Source organism: Lepidochelys olivacea (genome assembly GCF_965140295.1).
Source record: "Lepidochelys olivacea isolate rLepOli2 genome assembly, chromosome: 1".
In the NCBI taxonomy this organism is placed as follows: Eukaryota; Metazoa; Chordata; order Testudines; family Cheloniidae; genus Lepidochelys; species Lepidochelys olivacea.
The window spans coordinates 237,958,710-237,976,479 of NC_140411.1; the positions used below are offsets into that span (position 1 = coordinate 237,958,710).

Sequence of the window (17,770 nt, forward strand, 5' to 3'; positions counted from 1 at the left end):
ACCCTGTCCCTCTACAGGGATCCTTCTTGTGAGCCACTGCTCCTTCAGCAAGTCCAGACTTTGTGTGCTTTGGGAGCTATGGAGGAGGTATTCCAGCAGCATCTGGGAAAAGGATTCTATTGCCAGTATTTCCTGGCCCGAAATCCAAAGGAGGGATGAGACCTATTCTGAAACTCTGGGGTCTCAACAAATACATAAAATTCATGAGATTCTGTATGGTTGCTCAAGTAACAATTCTTCCCGCATTAAATCACAATGACTGGGTTTGCTGCCCTGTATCTTCAGGATTCTTACTTCCACATGGCAATTTTCCCGAGTCACAGGAAGTTTCTGAGATTTGTTGTGGCAGGTCATCATTAGCACTGTGCTTCTCTGTGGCCTGTCCTTGGCGCCTTGTGTTTTTACCAAATGCTTGGTGGTAGTGACTGAATTCTCAGGAAAAGAGGAGTTCATGTCTTATACATGGATGATTGATCAGTGAGAGGTAATTCAAGAGAACCAGTCCTCTTGCATGTTCAGTTCACACTATGCCTTTTTGATCACCTGGATCTGATCTTCAACAAGGGGAAGTTGACATTAATACTAACTAAAAAACATTAGTTCATTGGAGCCTACTACATTCTAGGGCTTGAGGGCATTCCTACTGAACATGTGATTTCAGGCAATTTGTCACCTGTGTCTATCTCTCCACTTTCACTCATCTGCTACAATCTGAGCATGCCTGAAGTTGTTAGGTCATATGGCCACACACTTATGTGGTCCAGAATTGAAGATTGCACCTCCTTCTTCTTCAAGACTGGTTTAAGTTGGTCTACTGCCCCAATTGTCAGGCATTTGAAAGGCTCCAGTGATTCTGGACTCCCTTCAGTGGTGGACAGTTCAGAGCAATGTATGCCAGGGTCTTATCTTTGCTTGTTTCACACCAGACAAGACCATCGTTATGGATTCCTCCACAATTGGGGGAGCACATCTGGGGGAACTGAAGGTACAAAATTTGTGGATGGATCAGGAAGCATTTCTTCATATCAATGTTCTGGAGCTTCGGGCCATATGCAATGCACGTAAGAGTGCAGATCAAGGGTGCAGGGGTTCACATACTCGCTGACAAGACCACTGCAATGTACTATATGAACAAACAAGCAGGAGTCCACTCTAATCAGCTTTGTCAAGAGGAAATAAAGTTCTGGTATTATGAATCCAAGAGAACATCATTCCCACAGCTGCTCATTTACCAGGGACCCAGAATCATTTGGCTGATTATCTCGGCAGGAATTTCTCCCAGGATCACAAGTGCTTTTTGAAGATCAGTGTGCAGAAGTCCATATTCAGAGAATGGGGCATTCCTGCTATTGAAAATGTTTGCAACAAAGGACAATAAGAAGTGCCATCAATTTTACTTTTGAGCAGATCTCAGACCAAGTTCCTTATCCAAAGCCTTTCCTCTGAAATGGGGATTGGAACTATTGTATGCCTTCTCCCCGATCCCACTAATTTTTCAGGTCATCCTCAAGCTGAGGTTTGATCATGCCAGACTTATTATCATCACACCAGCTTGACTGAGACAACGTTGGTTTTCTGACCTCCTCAGTCTGTTTGCATATATTCCTATTTCTTGTTGTCCCTATATGCTGTCCCTATATACTGCCATTTACAACACACACTTTGCTTCTCTACAAAAGAAAAAGGACACTAAACTTTCTAAACTACTACATGCCACAAGGGGCCACAGCAATGGTTCCTTCAACCACCCAGCAATATTGTTAACCTATCCAACTATACTCTCAGCCCAGAAGAAGCAGCTGTCCTATCTCGGGGCCTCTCCTTCTGCCCCTCCACCACCACAAACACGATACAGTTCTGTGGTGACCTAGAATCCTATTTTCGATGTCTCCGACTCAAGGAATATTTCCAACATACCTCTGAACAACATACTAATCCACAGAGACCTCCCTACCAACACTACAAAAACAAGGATTCTAGGTGGACTCCTCCTGAAGGTTGAAACAGCAGACTGGACTTCTACATAGAGTGCTTCCACCAACGTGCAAGGGCTGAAATTGTGGAAAAGCAGCATCACTTGCCCCATAACCTCAGCCATGCGGAACACAATGCCATCCACAGCCTCAGAAAAAACTCTGACATCATAATCAAAAAGGCTGACAAAGGAGGCGCTGTTGTCATCATGAATAGGAATGAATATGAACAAGAGGCTGCTCGGCAGCTTTCCAGCACCACTTTCTACAAGCCATTACCCTCTGATCCCACTGAGAGTTACCAAAAGAAACTACAGCATTTGCTCAAGAAACTCCCTGAAAAAGCACAAGATCAAATCTGCACAGACAAACCCCTGGAACCCCGACCTGGGATATTCTATCTACTACCCAAGATCCATAAACCTGGAAATCCTGGATGCCCCATCATCTCAGGCACTGGCACCCTGAGAGCAGGATTGTCTGGCTATGTAGACTCCCTCCTTAGGCCCTACGCTACCAGCACTCCCAGCTACCTTCGAGACACCACTGACTTCCTGAGGAAACTACAATCCATCGGTGATCTTCCTGATAACACCATCCTGGCCACTATGGATGTAGAAGCCCTCTACACCAACATTCCACACAAAGATGGACTACAAGCCGTCAGGAACACTATCCCTGATAATGTCACAGCTAACCTGGTGGCTGAACTTTGTGACTTTGTCCTTACCCATAACTATTTTACATTTGGGGACAATGTATACCTTCAGATCAGCGGCACTGCTATGGGTACCCTCATGGCCCCACAGTTTGCCAACATTTTTATGGCTGACTTAGAACAACGCTTCCTCAGCTCTCGTCCCCTAACGCCCCTACTCTACTTGCGCTGTATTGATGACATCTTCATCATCTGGACCCATGGAAAAGAAGCCCTTGAGGAATTCCACCATGATTTCAACAATTTCCATCCCACATCAACCTCAGCCTGGTCCAGTCCACACAAGAGATCGACTTCCTGGACACTACAGTACTAATAAAAGATGGTCACATAAACACCACCCTATACCGGAAACCTACTGACCGCTATTCCTACCTACATGCCTCCAGCTTTCACCCTGACCACACCACACGATCCATCGTTTACAGCCAAGCTCTGCGATACAACCGCATTTGCTTCAACCCCTCAGACGGAAACAAACACCTACAAGATCTCTATCAAGCATTCTTACAACTACAAAACCCACCTGTGGAAGTGAAGAAACAGATTGATAGAGCCAGAAGAGTTCCCAGAAGTCACCTACTACAGGACAGGCCTAACAAAGAAAATAACAGAACGCCACTAGCCGTCACCTTCAGCCCCCAACTAAAACCCCTTCAACGCATTATTAAGGATCTATACAACCTATCCTGAAGGATGACCCAACACTCTCACAAATCCTGGGAGACAGGCCAGTCCTTGCCTACAGACAGGCCCCCAACCTGAAGCAAATACTCACCAGCAACCACATACCACACAACAGAACCACTAACCCAGGAACCTATCCTTGCAACAAAGCCCGTTGCCAACTGTGCCCACATATCTATTCAGGGGACACCATCACAGGGCCTAATAACATCAGCCACACTATCAGAGGCTCGTTCACCTGCACATCCACCAATGTGATATATGCCATCATGTGCCAGCAATGCCCGTCTGCCATGTACATTGGTCAAACTGGACAGTCTCTACGTAAAAGAATAAATGGACACAAATCAGATGTCAAGAATTATAACATTCATAAACCAGTCGGAGAACACTTCAATCTCTCTGGTCACACGATTACAGACATGAAAGTTACAATTCTTCAACAAAAAAACTTCAAATCCAGACTGCAGCAAGAAACTGTTGAATTGGAATTCATTTGCAAATTGGATACAATCAACTTAGGCTTGAAAAGAGACTGGGAGTGGCTAAGTCATTATGCAAGGTAACCTATTTCCCCTTGTTTTTTCCTAACCTCGCCCCCCAGACGTTCTTGTTAAACCCTGGATTTGTGCTGGAAATGGCCCACCTTGATTATCATATGCATTGTAAGGAGAGTGATCACTTTAGATAAGCTATTGCCAGCAGGAGAGTGGGGTGGGAGGAGGTATTTTTTCATGCTTTGTGTGTATAAAAGATCTTCTACACTTCCCACAGTATGCATCCGATGATGTGAGCTGTAGCTCAAGAAAGCTTATGCTCAAATAAATTGGTTAGTCTCTAAGGTGCCACAAGTACTCCTTTTCTTTTTGCGAATACAGACTAACACGGCTGTTACTCTGAAACATCTCAGTTCTGCGGTCAGATTTCTCATCCAGCACTGAGCAGTTTGCACCTCACAGCATGGATTCTATATGGTTAGATAAGGAAGAGGAGCACTTTTCTGAAGCTGTTTCACAGGTTCTACTTAACAGTATAAAGCCTTCTATTTAGGGCTACCTATTTGGGTAAGTGGAAATATTTTTCAATTTAGTCCCTAGCCTGGGGGATTCAACTGATACAATCCTGCATTCAGGACATCCTGGAGTATCTGTTATACCTTCAGTCATCTGGTCTGTCTCTCAGTTCACCGAGGGTCCACTTGGCAGTAATTTAAGTGGTTCATGTTCCAGTGCAAGGGACATCTGTTTTTTTGAATGCCATAGTAGTCAGGTTTCTGAAATGGGTCATTCATCTCTTTCCACTGGTGAATGAAGTGATTCCTCAGTGGGACCTGTACAGCCAGATAACCTAACTGACGCCTCGGACCTACATTAACCCTATCAGATCCTGTGTGGGGGTATGGATCCCATCACAGATAGATAGATAGATTAGATAAAATAGTCCTAGTTCCCTGGGAGGTTATACCCAGTTCTCCTGCTCTCAAAATGTTATCTGTCATGCCAAGTGGCAGTCCTGGTGAGCAGTGGACACTCCCAGTGCATGGGGTGCCTTAGGGAATCTCATATTTCCCAGAAGTGTAATTTCTGTGCCTGCTTCTCACCTAGCGACCCCCTTGTCTCTGAGTAAGTCTGCTGCTTCTACTGTCTCCGAGCCACACTCCTCAAGGGCATCTAAGAGGAAGACTCAAGATTCCTGTCATAAAACTTCCAAAGATTGTCCCTTGAGTTCTCCAGGAAGGGAATCTACCTCCAAAAAATTGCAGTCTCCAATTACTCTAATGACTTCAGTAGCATCTTCTCTTCAATCTGGTACTCATGAAGCTGTTGGTTCCTCAGGTACCAAGGGCACCGAAAAACCAAAAGTCTCAGGCCATGGACCAAGGCAGCAAGAAGAGCTCTTCCTGTGCTCACTCAGTGCTGAAGAAGCCCACTCGCACTCTGACTGCACTTTCCTTGGGGTGGCCATCCGCTCACTCAGCCACTATCACTTTGGTGTAGGCCATGGACTTTATGAGTTTTTAATCCATACTGCATGAGTTTCAGTTTCCCCAAGATGTGGCTGTATCTGAGACACCCGACTCACTGCTGCATGGTTCCAACATGTTTTTGGTACCAAGGCCATTGGGATCTTCTGAAATTTGCCCAATACTGACTGCTTCACTTCCAGTTTCTCCTTGGGCTCTACCTTTTCACAATGAATTGGAGGAAGAAGATTATAATAAATAAATAAATAAAAAATTATTATTATATTATAATAAATATAATAATTTGCCTCGGTCTCCCAAATATTGGTACAGGGCTCTCTGCCTCATGGGTGTAGAGGCCCCTTTCCAGAAGTTTCTGAAGGAGCTATTACGACTTGTGATGCACTGTCTTAGCCACTATCTCGCTGGTATGAGTATCCATGGGTGCCCCCTCCTATGCCTTATGCAGCACCTCCTCGGCCATACTGGAGCTCTTGGGCGGCATATTACCAGCAGTTCTCCAAGGCTTTGAGCACCATGTGTCACAGAGATAGACAGCCTTCATCACTTTCCGTCTCTAGGAGACCTGAACTTCAGGAAGAAACCTCTGAGGAGCAGGAAGCTGGAACTGATGAAGAGGTCTCTCCTCCTCCCAACAATCTCCTCATCTCCAGATAAATCAGTTCTTCTTTGAGTGCTGTCTCTGTAGGTGCTCTACTTCAGGATCACTGATACTTGGCATCGATGGTTCTCCAGTGCCGATGGCACCGGTGCAACCGGAATCACCAAATGCCTCCAGATTCTTAAGTGACGAGAAAGCTGATATGGATGAGACAATCTTCTACTCCGAATACTCCTCTCCATTGGGCACTGAACCACCACCATTGCACACAAGTGCCAGGGAATGCCTATACAGTGACATGCCCCCATGGCTGACTAACCTGTGGATGTGCCCCCCTTGCCATTCCCAATACAATGGGCACAGTGGGACCCGGGGGCAGTTTACCAAGCTCAGACCCCAAAGGCCCCACAGAGGTGACAGATATGCCCTGCTACAGCTACTGCAAATGAGCCCTTGGAGACACAGGAAGACTCTGTAGAGGAAATGGATGATTCCAACAACCAAGAACAATCACTAACTCACAATTCTTCTTTATCTCTGGATGAGGTGGTCATGCCACTCCCACCCACCATTGCAGGTGACTCAAAACAATTTCAGGAGTTATTCAAACGGGTGGCATAAAGCCAGAACATCCAGCTGGAAGAGGTGACTGAAAACCAACATTAGCTCCTCAAAATACTACACCCAGCACCCTTGACTAATATTGCACTATAATTAATAGCACCCCAATAGAACCAGTAGAATTAGTATGGCAAACAGCAGCAACCATACCTCCTACATTCAAAAGGGCAGACAGGAAGTATTATGTGCCCAACAAGGGTATGGACTTCCTATTTTCATACCCTGAGCCAAACTCCTTGGTGGTGGAGGTGGTGAACTGACAGGGGAAACAACCCCATTATAAATTCATCCCACAGGACAAGGACTCAAAGTTATTGGATTTGTTTGGCTGAAAAATCTACTCATCGGTGACCCTTCAATTTTGCATGTCCAACTACACAGCAGTACTAGTGAAATATGACCGTGATAATTGCCAAAAACTAAAACTCAGCAAATTCCTAGCAGTCATCTCAGAAGATGAAAGGGAGCAATTTCAATCCACCATAACTGAAGGTCAGCTCGTGGCGAGGAAAGCTTTACGAGCATCCCTTGATGTTGTGGACATAGCCACTCACACAGCAGCTATGGCAGTAGTCATGAGGAGGCCTTCCTGGCTACAATCCTCTGGAATTCCAAAGGACCTCCAGACTAAATTCGAGGACCTCCCCTTTGATAGGGAAAAACTATTCTCTGCAAAAACAGATGAAGTCCTACAGTCAATGAAGGACTCTCAAACGACGCTCCAAACCCTGGGCATCTATACAACCCTAACAGATGTAGGAGATCCATCCTTACCAGTGCAATAGAGACACAATTGGACAGCAACAACAGAGGTCTTTTGATAACCAAAGGCACAGACCACAGAGACATCGCCCTACCCAACCCCAGACTGCAACGTCCCAAGCACCTTCAAACAAGACACAATTTTGAAGCATTGGTCGAGGGTCTGACCAAGCTCCCCAACTACCAGTGCCAATAGAACCAATAATCCAAGTTTTTGGTCATTGACTCCGACCATTTGACCATATGTGGGCCACCATCACGACGGACCACTGGGTTTTGGAGATCATTCGAACGGGTTATACCATCCCCTTTACCTCCATCTCACCTACCCTGTTCCTCTTCAGGGACTCTTCTCACAAGCACCTATTGAGACAAGAAGTAGATCACCTGCTACAATTAGGGGTGTGGAACAAGTTCCAACACAACACAGAGGCAAAGGGTTTTACTCCCATTATTTCCTGACTCAAAAGAAAAACAGAGGTTAGAGACCGATGCTAGATTTCAGAAAACTCAACAAATTTGTCCACAACCACAGATTCAAAATGGTCATACTGAACTCGATCATCCCAGCTCTGGAAGAGCGGGACTGGTTCTCAGCCCTTGACCTACAAGATACTTACTTTCACATTACCATCCATCCTGCACAGATCATTCATATGATTCACAGTGGGACAAGATCACTTCCAATACAGAGTATTGCCATTCAGACTGTTGGCAGCTCCACGGGTCTTTACCAAAACCCTAGCGGTGGTAGCTGCTCATCTACACAGACAGGGAATACTGATATTCCCAAACTTAGACAATTGCCTACTAAAAGGTCCTACCAGGACGGAAGCACTACACATCACTTGACAAATCATCATTCAATGCACTCCCATGGGCTACAAATCAATGAAAAGAAATCTACCCTAACTCCAGTACAATAACTGGACTTCTAGGAGTGCACCTGGACTCAGTAGAGGCCAAAGCATCGCTACTGATGCCCCGATTCACAGTACTGACCTCCCTCATATTGGTGATCTCAGACAGCCCGTGGGGGTATGCATGCACCTGCCTACAGCTCCTGGGACATATGGTGGCCAACACTTTCGCAAATTACACCAGCTCTGCTTTCAAGGCTGGCTGAATTTGGTATATATTCCACGAAATCACAGCCTAGAAAAAAGACTCAAACTGACCCCAGACATCCTACATTCACCGCGATGGTGGACAAACCCAATAAACGTGTGCTCAGGCATCCCATTTCAGCAGGATTCTCAATACAAATACAATAGATGCCTCACTGATCGGTTGGGAGTTCACCTAAACCAACAAAGAACCCAAGGCAAGTGTTCCCCCATGGAAACACCCTCACACTTCAACCTGCTCGAATTATGCATGGTTCGCAATGCATGCCTACATTTGCTCCCCATTATACGAGGCAAAATGATAAGGATCCTGATGGACAACATTGTGTGTATGTTCTATATAAACCACCAGGGTGGTGCACGTTCCCACTCTTTATGTACGGAGGCCTTAAAGTTATGGAACTGGTGCATAAAACACAACATCTCTGTTACAGCAGCTTACCTCTCAGGCTGACGGAACATGATGGCAGACACTTTAAGCGGACCGTTTTCCTGAGAGCACAAATGGGAACTGAACAACACATATTTCACATGTGGGGATCACCACACATAGATCTGTTAGCCACATCAGTAGACAAGAAATGCCCAAAGTTTTGCTCATGAGCACGACTCGGAGCACGATTCCTGGGGGACGCTTTCCTCATCAAATTGAATGCTCCTCTCCTATATGCATTCCCATTGATAACTCTGATCTCCGGAGTGATACACAAAATATGAACAGGCAATGCCAAAATAATACTGATAGTACTGACATGGCCCAGACAGACTTGGTTCCCTTACCTGTCACGCCTGGCGATCTGTAAACTGTTCACTCTCCCTTGCCTACGGAATCTTCTCTCTCAGGACGACAGCGAAGTCCTCCATCTGTACCCAGAGAGACTTCACCTGAAGGCATGGCTCCTTCATGGCTCCGCCCTGACAAATTAACCTGCTCACAACAGGTAAAACAAGTATTAACAGCAGGAAACAGAGGACACACACTGTCTACCTCCAAAAATGGAAAAGACTCTTTGTGTCAACAACAGAAAGATGAAAAGGCTCTGCCATATTGACTCAAAGTTTATTCAAATGGATATCCAGCTATATACATACATCCTATTCTCTACATAACACTGAAGCCCCTCCGGGCATCAGAGCCGACTTGACAAGAGCTTTAGCTACCTCCATAGCATTTCTTCACAATGTTCTCATTCTAGACATCGGCAGGGCAGCCACCTGGGATTCTGAACACACATTCACGAACCGTTATGCAATAACTCTCAATTCCATTTTGGACACATGAGTAGGTGTCATTGTACTAGCCTCAGCAATGAACTCCAGTTCTTTCCATCTTCATGAGGGCACTGCTTTATATTCACCTGAAGTGGAGCACCCACAGTGGAGCACTGGAAGAAGAAGAGAAGGTTACTCACTTTGTGCAATAACTGAGGTTCTTCAAGATGTGTGTCCCTCTGGGTGCTCCACTACCCACCCTCCTCCCCTCTACTTCAGAGTTCGCAGTAAGGACTCTATGGTAGAGAAGGAACTGAGCAGGTTGGGACATGCGAGCGCTGGTTGAATCACCAACGGCACTGTGAGACGGCTACTGCTCATGCACGTCCCAACCAGGCACTGCTACCAAAAATGCGTCCATGCTGAAGACGGGCTCTGCTCAATAATGATCCAAAGAAGTGCAGACCAACACATGTTTACTTTCATCATGTGAGTCAGATGACACCAGCCGGAGGCTGATTTTCCTTTTTGGTGGTTCTGGTTCTGTAGTTTCCGCATCAGAGTTTTGCTCTATTAAGACTTCTAAAAGCATGCTCCACACCTCAACCTTCTCAGATTTTGGAAGCCAGTTCAGATTTTTAAACCCCGGGTTTAGTGTTGTAGCTATCTTTAGAAATCTCACATTGGTACCGTCTTTGCGTTTTGTCAAAACTCCAGTGAAAGTATTCTTAAAATGAACAACATGTGCTGGGTCATCATCCGAGACTGCTGTAACATGAAATATATGGCAAAATGTGGGTAAAACAGAACAGGAGACATACAATTCTCCCCCAAGGAGTTCAGTCACAAATTTAATTAATGCATTATTTTTTTAACAAGCATCATCAGCATGGAAGCATGTCCTCTTGAATGGTAGCTGAAACATGAAGGGGCATATGAATGTTTAGCATATCTGGCACATAAATACCTTGCAATGCTGGCTGCAAAAGTGCCATGCGAACACCTGTTCTCACTTTCATGTGACATTGTAATTAGGAAGCAGGCAGTATTATCTTGTTTGTCTTAGTGAGTGGCTGAACAAGAAGTAGGACTGAGTGGACTTGTAGGTGCTAACGTTTTACATTGTTTTGTTTTTGAGTTCAGTTATGTAAAAAAAAATCTACATTTGTAAAGTGCACTTTCATGATGAAGAGATTGCACTACAGTACTTGTATAAGGTGAATTGAAAAATACAGTAACTCCACACTTAACGTCCTCTTGCTTAACGTAGTTTCGATCTTACGTCCCTGCTCCATTACAGAACATGCTAGTTTAAAGTTGTGCAGTGCTCTGCTATAACATTGTTTGGCTGCCTGCTTTGTCCACAGCTGGTAGCACCCCATCAGCTCCCCTACCCTGCCCCAGCACCTCCCACCTGCTGGCGGACCCCGCAGAGCAGTGCCTTCCCCCTGCTTTCCCTGCATCCTGCCCATGGCAATCAGCTGGTTTGCGACGTTCAGGAGGCAGGGGAGGGAGGGGGAGCCTGCAAGGACATGGCATACAGAGTAAAGGGGGAGAAGGTGGTGGTGGTGGGGAGAAGAGGCGGATTAAGGGTGGGAGCTTGGGGGACGGGGTGGAGTGGGCGGGCCGAGGGTTGAGCCCTCCCCGCCCCTGGTGCTTGCACAGTAGGGGGAGCTGCCACTGCTGCTGCGCAACGTGCTTCTCCTAGCCTACGGCACTTTCAGCCTCCTTGCCTGCCTCATTGTCTGCAGTGCCAGTGGGCTGTGCTTGTGTGGGGTAAGGCGGGGGCACCTCCCATTGCTTCATTGAAGGAACAAAATGGACACCGCGTAGAATCAAGCATGTGGGTTTATTACATACAGCACTGACTTGCTTATTAGGCTCAAAGACACTGCCAAACAATTGATTACAGTGGATTATATGGATTTTCCATGGGCAGAGGGAAATGACGGGGTAGGTGGTCCCAAGCCCCTGGATAGGTTGAGCAGCAAGACAAGATAAGCACAGTAGCCAATAGTCAAAGATTACATAATGTCTCCACCCATGGTTTCAGGTTAACAAGTAACATACAATTAGTACACAGGTGTTTTTCTTTAAACAATGTATAAAGTGTATAAGTATAAAATATATATGTTGAATTCTGATTTGGGGTCCACAGGAATGAAGTAGCTCCTCTGATTCTCCAACAGGTACATACCTGGGGATTAAAACAAAAGACATTGAAAAGTATATGGCAATAAAAATTGTCTTTTAAGTTGCCCATTTGTGTTTCTAAAGGCAGGCACTGGTATCTGGGAAAGGAAACCTCTTCCATAAACTCAAAGTTGGTGTGTGGGGAGAGCATGGCTACCTCATCTTGCAGAGGAGTATACACAGACGCAGACATAAGGCCTCTTTCATTCCTTTGGTCTGTTTGCAGCTTCAGATAAGAGTGCCAATTACTGCTCCCCAACTGGAATTTTGCTTACCATGCTTATCTTAGTAAAAAGCAAGGTTGTCTCTTGTTTATTCTGCTTCTTTTAGCTAATATTGTTCACTGCTGGTCCTCTCAGCATCCTGACCAAACTCTGGACTTTGGGCCTGTAAAAAGAGCTGACATAACCTATATCAGCAGCACATGGATTTTGGCCCTTCATTCATACTCAGCAATGATATTCCCATTGCGTCATACTCAGCAATGATGATTGTAGTATTAAATTATTTGTTTAAAATTGTTTAAAACTTATACCTGTATTTCATTGCTTATTTAAAATTGTTTAAAATTTCCCTGGAACCTAACCCCCACTATTTACATTAATTCTTATGGGGAAATTGGATTCGCTTAACATTGTTTCACTTAAAGTCACATTTTTCAGGAACATAACTACGATGTTAAGTGAGGAGTTACTGTGCTGTTTATCATTTTTACAGTGCTAATATTTTTAATAAAAATTATAGTATAAGGTGAGCACAATACAGTTTGTACTCCGTGTTGCAGCTGAAGTCAATGTATTTGAAAATGTAGAAAAACAAAATATGTAATACATTTCAGTTGGTATTCTATTGTTTAACAGTGTAATTAAAACTGTGATTAATCATGATTAATTTTTTAATTGCAATAAATTTTTTGGAGTTAATCTCATGAGTTAACTGTGATTAATCAACAGCCCTAAGCAGAACACATCAGCCAGGTATCTAAAACAGGATTCTCTGTACCACCTCTGAACCTCAGTCCACCCCAACCAGTATCCCATCTCTAGCTGTGTCTGATTTCTGATGCTTCAGAGGAAGGTGACCCTCTCCCACCTGCCAGATTACAAATGTGCATCAAGAATAAAAAATCATCCTGACCCCTACAGACATCCATTTTAAGCCATGAAGAATGAGATTAGATTATAGTCACTCTAATAATGCAGAACTACAAGTTTTATGAGCAGGTGGAGGGCAACATAGGCAATCCCATTCTTCCCAAAGCCCATGGAAGAAGGGAATTAAAAGGGGGAACCATAGATTCACAGACCCCGGGGCCAGATGGGACTACCTTGAGCATCCAACTGACTCCTTGCATACACAGGCCATAGAACCTCTCCCACAGAATGGATTAAAGCATATCTTTCAGAAAATTATAATTTATAATTAGAAAAGTATCCAATCTTGTTTTAGAGACCCCATGTGATGATGAGTCTACCACCTTCCCTTTAAACTGTTCCAATGTTTAATCATCCTCATAATTTTTCAAGGTTGAATTTTTTCAACTTCAACTTCCATCCCATTGGAATGTCTTTGTTGGCAAGATTGAAAAGACCCCTTACTATCAGATATCTTGTCCACTTGTATGCACCTATGCACAATGATCAAGTCACCTCTCAACCTCCTTTTTTGAATAAATTGAACTACTTAAGCCTCACATCATAAGGCTTGTTTTCCAGACATTGGCCATCCTTTGAACTCTCTCCAGTATTTTCATATCCTCCCTGAAGTGTGGACACCAGAACTGGACACACTGTTCTTGTACTGGTCTTACCAATGCTGTGTTCATAGGCAAGATCACTTCCTTACATCTACTTGACATTCCTCTTTTTGAACGTCTAAAGATTGCATTTGCTCTTACTGCGACAGCATTGCACTGAGAGCTCATGTAGAAGCAATTATCATTATGAGCCCTTTTTCTGAGTCACTGCTTTCCAAGACACAGCCTCCCATCCTGTAGGGTTAACCTACATTATTTATTCCCAGATGTATTATCTTGCATTTGTCTGCATTACAACAAATTTTATTGGATTGTGACCATTTAACGAGGTGATTAGATCAATCTGTAACAATAACCTGTCATCCTCATTATTTATGTCAAGGTTCCTCCCCCACTCTGAACTCTAGGATATAGATGTGGGGACCTGCATGAAAAACCTCCTAAGCTTATCTTTACCAGCTTAGGTCAAAACTTCCCCAAGGTACAAAATATTCCACCCGTTGTCCTTGGACTGGCCGCTACCACCACCAGACTAATACTGGTTACTGGGGAAGAGCTGTTTGGATGCGTCTTTCCCCCCCAAATACTTCCCAAAACCTTGCACCCCACTTCCTGGACAAGATTTGGTAAAAAGCCTCACCAATTTGCCTAGGTGACTACAGACCCAGACCCAGACCCTTGGATCTTAAGAACAATGAACAATCCTCCCAACACTTGCACCCCCCCTTTCCTGGGAAATGTTGGATAAAAAGCCTCACCAATTTGCATAGGTGACCACAGACCCAAACCCTTGGATCTGAGAACAATGAAAAAGCATTCAGTTTTCTTACAAGAAGACCTTTAATAAAAAATAGAAGTAAACAGAAATAAAGAAATCCCCCCTGTAAAATCAGGATGGTAGATATCTTACAGGGTAATTAGATTCAAAAACATAGAGAACCCCTCTAGGCAAAACCTTAAGTTACAAAAAAGATACACAGACAGAAATAGTTATTCTATTCAGCACAATTCTTTTCTCAGCCATTTAAAGAAATCATAATCTAACACATACCTAGCTAGATTACTTACTAAAAGTTCTAAGACTCCATTCCTGGTCTATCCCCGACAAAGACAGAATATAGACAGACACACAGACCCTTTGTTTCTCTCCCTCCTCCCAGCTTTTGAAAGTATCTTGTCTCCTCATTGGTCATTTTGGTCAGGTGCCAGCGAGGTTACCTTTAGCTTCTTAACCCTTTACAGGTGAGAGGAGCTTTCCCCTGGCCAGGAAGGATTTCAAAGGGGTTTACCCTTCCCTTTATATTTATGACAAGCCCTTTTTCTGAGTCACTGCTTTCCAAGACACAGCCTCCCATCCTGTAGGGTTAACCTACATTATTTATTCCCAGATGTATTATCTTGCATTTGTCTGCATTACAACAACTTTTATTGGACATTTAATGAGGTGATTAGATCAATCTGTAACAATAACCTGTCATCCTCATTATTTACTGCCCCACCAGTCTTTGTGTCATCTCCAGACTTAACCAAAGGTTTCATAACATTGTCTGGATTGTTAATACAAATATTAAATAGCAGTGGATCAAGAGCTGATCCCTGGGGACACTACTAGAAATGTATATCACCCCGTTAACAACTACATATCAAGATCTGTATTTAAACCAGTTCGTAATCCAGTCAATGTGTGTGTGTCTGTTAATTCCATACAATGCAAGTTTTTTAATAAAAATGTCATGTGGTACTAGGTCAAATGCCATGGAGAAATCCAAGTACACTATAACAACACAGCTACTTTTATCAACCAAGCTTTTAATCCTGTCAAAAAAAGACAACAAGTTTGCTTGACAAAAGCTACCCTCCATGAAACCATGCTGACTAGCATTAATTATATTTTAGCCTCTAATTATTTATTGATAGAGTCCCAAATAAACCATTCCACTATATTACCTGGGATCCACATTAAGCTAACTGGTCTACAGTTCTCTAGATCTTCCCTTTTACCCTTTTAAAACATTGGAACTACATTGGCAACCACCGTGGGAAGGGGTATGAAGGAACTAGAGTAGCCAACAGGGAAAATGTTAGTGCCATATTACATCCGATCTTAGAGTAGAACTGTCTCCTGGGTTCCAGCCAGCCCCTTCCCTCCTTCCTGTATGGGGACAGTGTGTCATGGTGTCCCTTATTTTTAAAATTCTACATTAGGGATCCGAATGTTAAAATAACACATGCAGCATATTGCATTAATTATTTTTGCATTTTACCATTTTACTTATTTTAATTAATGTTTTAATGTGTCGGAGTTGGTTTCCAAGGGATATTGGAGCCAGTTCAGGGGGTTGTAATGTCTCCCTGCCCATGTGTAGGAGCTGGTTCAAGCATACCAGTAACCAGTTTGTGTCTGTATGTGTCTCACTTCTCTCTATTCAGGAGGGCTAGCACTAGTAGGATGCTCCTGGAAGATATAAGGCATACACATTGAATAGGACCAAGATGTCAGTGCTGAGAGATAGTAACTGTATCATGGTTCTGCCATAATAATGGTTACAAATAAATTTGATATCCCTTATAGGAGACCCCAGTGAAATTGGGATGTTTCCCATAACATAAAAATATTAAAGAGAAAGCATGACAAAAACTTATCAGAAGAGACTTCACAATATTACAACTTTTATATTAGAGATGTGAAAGGCTTTAGCTAAATCTCCACCTGGCAAAATAAATACTTACTTCACAAACTACCTCTTAATAATGTCTTGGGCAATATAAAGTCCAATTGACTGATGTGCTGAGTGTCTACAATTGCCACTGATTTTAATGAAAGTTAAGGATGCCCAGCACTTGGCAGGGCATAATTAGCTCCTCAAACAAAATTGGCATATGATAGTACTTAAGCAGAACACTTTGACAGAGCACTCTTAGTCTGTCCATCAAGTTTCATCAGACACAGCACTTAGAGAAAAAAATCTGTTCTGTGGTATCTTTCTACTGGTATAATATATACAATTATTTCAAATACTTTGGATTTGTCTTTCTCTTAATTAATTTCTAGAAATTAGCTGTCATTACAGATTGATGGATTTTTGTGATTTGCCTTCTAATTTATTTTTTGCTTAAAAGGGAACTAATTATTTTTACAAAATTCCCTGAACTGTAAAAATCGTGTAAAATCATCTGCAATAACTGTTCTAGAGAGAAGCAGTTCAGTGCCTTTTTAGTTTAAAATAAAATTTTTTCCTTAGGTTCTACATTGTCCAGCCCTACTCAGATCATCAACTTCTACTACTTGAAGCCCTTCCTCAAAGGTTCTCATACTCAAAGAGCTAATACACCTCATTCAGTGGCCTGTGTAACCCCGGAACATCTGACAGATCCTAGGCCTGAGCAATATCATTTTACACATTTTATGCTGTAGGGGCGCTGCAACAGGTTTTATAGTGGGGGTGCTGAGAGCCATTGAACCAAACTTTAGACCCTGTATATAATAGAAACCACTTCAAGCCAGGGGATGGGGTAGCACCGCCCACACCTCTAGTTCCAGCACCTATGTACGTGTCTCTTAATCTATGTAAAGTACTGAGTAGTATTTACAAAGTGTAAAAACGTTTTAAAACACTACTCATCTTTCCAGTCTAGACAAGCCCTACAACTGAAAAATACTCTGTGTTCCATTTTTGTAGCTTTAATCCGTGTAATTACAGTGAATTCTTATTCTGATAGAATACTTTTAATCAACATTCATATTACAGTGTGAGAATTGCTTCCCTAAGAAGTAATATACTGGTGATTCTTTATTCCTGGTCCTCGAACTAACCTGAAGAGATCAGGTAAATGCTTTTTTTGCAGTTGGGTGTATATCGGTTCACCACTTTAAAATATTTTCATCATCCTATTACGTTGTTAGTCAAGTTTGTCCTATGAAAACACAGGTAGGTTACAATCAGAAGTTTGCAAAATCACAGACTAGTTGAAAATAGACTTCATTTAATAGTCTAGTGACAGTTTTTCTCTACCTTTTTGATATCACAGACTGACTTTCTGCCTTCCTAAACTGTGTTAGGGAGATCTCAGGGACTGGCACCAGTCCACAGGCTGGTCGTTGAGAAACACTGTTCTAGTGGTCTTCTGGGTTTGCA

At 43.3% G+C, this 17,770-nt stretch overlaps 1 protein-coding gene across 1 annotated transcript in view; it reads left to right on the forward strand.

The window, feature by feature from the left end:
• PLCZ1 (phospholipase C zeta 1) overlaps positions 1 to 17,770 on the forward strand; it is a 119,664-nt gene that overhangs the window by 18,352 nt on the left and 83,542 nt on the right. The window lies entirely within an intron of this gene.